The sequence below is a fragment of the Chanos chanos genome, chromosome 1 (assembly GCF_902362185.1).
Source record: "Chanos chanos chromosome 1, fChaCha1.1, whole genome shotgun sequence".
NCBI classification, from domain to species: Eukaryota; Metazoa; Chordata; class Actinopteri; order Gonorynchiformes; family Chanidae; genus Chanos; species Chanos chanos.
In genome coordinates this window covers 15350345-15354710 of record NC_044495.1, presented here as the reverse complement: position 1 = coordinate 15354710, position 4366 = coordinate 15350345, and positions in this window count along the sequence as shown.

The following is a 4366-nucleotide window of genomic DNA, read 5'->3' as shown; positions in this document are numbered from 1 at the left end:
GAAACATTCCTTTCTCTCTCACTCTCTCTCTCCCTGCCCCCCCCCAATCCCCACTCTCTCATCCCCTCTCTCTAACATCCCCTCTTTCTTTCCTGTCTGTTTAAGTGGCCCCTGAGCTGAATTTTAAGTTCCAGCCTCTGTAGGGTGGAAATCTGTGTCTCCTATAGAGACCAGGGCCAGACTCCACCATGCCTTTTGTTCATGGAACATACACTGGGGGAGAAAGTTTCAGTGAGCTGAGCTCTCTCTCTCCCTCTCTCTCTCTTTCTCTCTCTCTTTCTATCTGTGTGTGTGTGTGTGTGTGTGTGTGTGTGTGCGTGCGTGCCTGTGTGTGTGTAGGTGCGCGTGTGGTTTGTTTAGACTGTCTGGCTCTCAGAGAACACAGAGAACAGAATACTGATGAAGATGGTGTGTTATTTCATACACATACACACACACACTCAAAGGGAGTTGCGGGGAAAAAAAAAACTCTGTAAAAAACTCTACCGACCAAGTGGACAGATTTCTGATGGGCAACACGGCAACTAAATTTAAAGTGAGGTGTGAAATATGAAGAAGGTTCAGTAGGAGGCAGCACCTGCCTCCAGAAGCATGTTACTGAAGTCCCAGTGGAAAGCTTCTAAATGTTACCTTTTACTAACAGCCTAGACCATATGTGTTCCATTGACTTAGCATAGCTCGTATAACCTTTCTGTGGGTGGACACAGGCGCAATGGGAGCCATCAGTCCCACGGCTTAAAATTACATAAATACTCCCCATACATCTCTCATACAGAGGAGACAATCTCAAGTCTCCACAATCCTTTCTCCTCCTCCACCAAAACTCCGCTAGTCCAAAAATAAGCAGCTGAGAGTGATGGCCAAGAGCAATACTTCCTACTATTTCTGATTAAAACCTGCCCAGATTAAGATTGACGTTTATTAGGCCCTTCCTACGCTTCAGTCGGACTCTGTTTAAGTTTTATCCCAGCCATGCTGTTAAAGAGTTTTCTCTTTCGGATTAACTCTTCCCAGAGTCTTCACGGTGCTGTCAGTCTAAGGCCACTAACTCAAATGCTTTTAAAGTGCTTCTCTTCTATAATAACAGTGCCTCTATGTTTATGTGTCAGTCATGGGATAATAAGCGATGGAACTCATTTCCTCTGATGTATTTATTTCTCCAGAGAGTAAAATCATCTATTAAAGATACTCAATACACTGACCACACAGGGTAACGAACTAAATAGAAGCAATAAAAATAATAAAACTTCAGAGATTGCCATAATCGCATCATACTTGTTTGATGGCCTATCAACAATGTATAAGTATCTTATATTTTATGAGGATTACACCTTCAGACACATTATGTACCCCATGTGTTCTGTGAACATTAGATAGTCATTAAGCAGTCATTCTGGTCCAGTGCAGCTCCTAGCCTATTAAAGAGGGGGTTGTGGTGAAACCGTTCACATATACAAGACATTAGGGCTTACAAACCAATTTATCTTTAAAGCAACATAGCAACATCACTGGACACATGCATTACCAATCATTTTTTATTCTTGTGTTGTTTTCATATCCCTCTCTCTCTCTCTCTCTCTCTCTCTCTCTCGCTCTCTCTCTCTCTCTCTCTCTCTCTCTCTCTCTCTGGGAGAGTGAGCACCCATTACAGGTTGCATGGTTCACTCAGCCTCCCGTGTGGTTTAATCCATATTACCTCTATTACAGTTATGAGTACTGGGAGAGCATTTAAAAACTCTCATTCCAGACGGAGGAGTTCAGTCCATGTTGTTTCTATCCAATCATTTAATGGATATGTAGGCCTAATATGATTCCACGAAAAAAGAACTCCTCTACTTTATTGACCTACACTTCAGATAAATAGCGGCTTCACTCTGGAGACCTGTACATCTGATAGTGTTAATGTTCCTTTGTTGAGAGGACTACATGAGTTTCATTTTCTGTGACACTCTCATTGTCTGATTAGTGATGGCTCTTTCTTTTTTATTTATTTTTTTAAACAATACTCTTTTCAGAGCATCAAGTAGTCTGTCCATGATCAGAGGCAATAACAAGCAACATAAATACTCTAGCCATTGATTTCAGTTGGATATTTGAAAAGCATTGTTTGTGAGAGTCCTTAAAAGCAGAGAGATGCCATTTTGCATCCATTTTATTTTGTGTTGTGTAGCTGACCATGAAAAATTGGATGGTACAAAAACAAAAAAAAATTCTTTTTAGATGTAAAGATGTTGCAGTTAAGATGGATGTGTTGCTAACTCCAGTGCCATAATGTGTTTTTGTCTTTTTAAGGGTAATTAGGTTCATTGATTAGAATCTCTTCACCAAGGCCAGCTTTAGTGGGGCTCCACCATTTCGGAGTGATTTCAAATGCCCAGCAAACGTGGCATTCTGTTTGGCGTAAAGAATTCAGAACATCGAACAAAGAATTCCCAGCCCTGGCTTCATCTCTGCAGTTTCAGACATCTCCCAAGGACAGGTGAGAAACATTAACAAATGTTTTCACAAACAATGAGTCTCAAATTGAACTTACAGCTGATTGAAAACCTCTCATATCAGGAGCTCTCAGACTCGCTCTCACATTCTGCACAACTGGTGCGCATTCAGTAAAAGACCATTCAAGCGACATTCAGACAGTCATATGTGTCAATCAGATTCACGACTCCAGCAGAATCACATCTCAGTTTGTGTTTGTAGCTCTGTAGTGACTCAGGTCAGGAGACACAGACATGTCCTACTGTTCATTAGAGACACACAAATAACCCTTAATAGCCACGGCTGGCTGACTATAACAGAGAGACAAAGAGACGAGGAACTGTCTCATATTCTAAAATTCCTAGACACTCTTTCAATGGTTTCATCTACTGTACACTCGGCAAACACATCAGATGGCCAGTATCTGACTGATTGTGGACTAGTCACAGCGATCTCTTCCCTGTAACCTTCTGTGGCCTCTGCCCTGAGTAGACCTAATTGCAGTGTTTTATGTAGGCTCATGGGGTGTGATGTTCACTGGCATAAGGGAGTTTCATGGATTCAGCTGATCAATTTTAGAGTAACTGGTTCTCAAAGATCTATATTTCACAGGATACATCAAGGTCTTTCAGAATCATCCAAGAGAATTTCGGTTTCTGTTGTGTGTATGAGAACCAATCTAAAGGTAATAAGTAGTTGTGATATTTGTAATGAGGTGATAAATATCTGACAAGATGGCAGCTGAGCCATTGGTGGGAGCATGCTCAAAGCAACATAAACACTGACAGTTACAAAATGACAAAATGTAAGTGATGGACAAAATCATCCTTCATTTGTGCAAACACACACACACACACACACACACAAAGCCACACACAGAAAGCCACATGCACACAAACACGCACACACAGACACAAAGCCACACACAGACACACACACACACGCACAAACACACACACGCGCACACACATTCAATAGATTTCACAATTGACAAAAGCCATTGGCAATTCTGTCAAGATTATGGTGTCTTCAAAAGACTGCTCAACAATAGTGTACTGGTGCCTTCTCACTCTCCCACTCAGGCTTCAGGGATTTCCCACAAGTAATGATTGTTTTGACTATGTACTGATAGACTAATACTCTGACTGATGTCTCATTTAGAACAACTGAATATCCTCAGGGCAGTGTGAGAGCATTTATACCAAGTCTTTACATGACTAATCAAGGTCAAAACAGCTCCCTCTAACATTAGAGTGCTCATATTAGTCAAAGCTATGATGTCATCACTCAATAAACTTCCTGTTATTTCATCAAAGAACCAGAACTTTGATGTATTTAAAAAATGCAGGTTCTTCCAAGTCTCTGTAACATCAGCTGTTCCAGCAGTCTCTACACTGAACCTCTGTGAGCTCTGGTAAAATGATATTATTCAATTTCACTGTTTCGGAAAGGATTAACAATTACCTTTCTTACATGACTGCATCCATTTTAATTAAATAATCATCAGTAATACAGCTTTATGGGTTCACAAGCTGATTATGGGTTCCAAAGGAGTCACTCTATCCCCGCATGACAGCACAGGAGCTTTTCCTCCCTAGGGTTTAGTGTCATTTTGGTAACTTCTAGTTTAGAGTGGCAGAGAGTTTTCTCTGGTCTGGCAGAGTGACAGAGAGTTTTCTCTGGTCTGGCAGTGGGGATTTGGTGTCATTTTGGTAATCTCTAGTTTAGAGTGGCAGAGAGTTTTCTCTGGTCTGGCAGTGGGGATTTGGTGTCATTTTGGTAATCTCTAGTTTAGAGTGGCAGAAAATTTTCTTTGGTCTTGCAGTGGGGATTTGGTGTCATTTTGGTAACCTCTAATTTAGAGTGGCAGAGAGTTTTCTCTGGTCTGGCA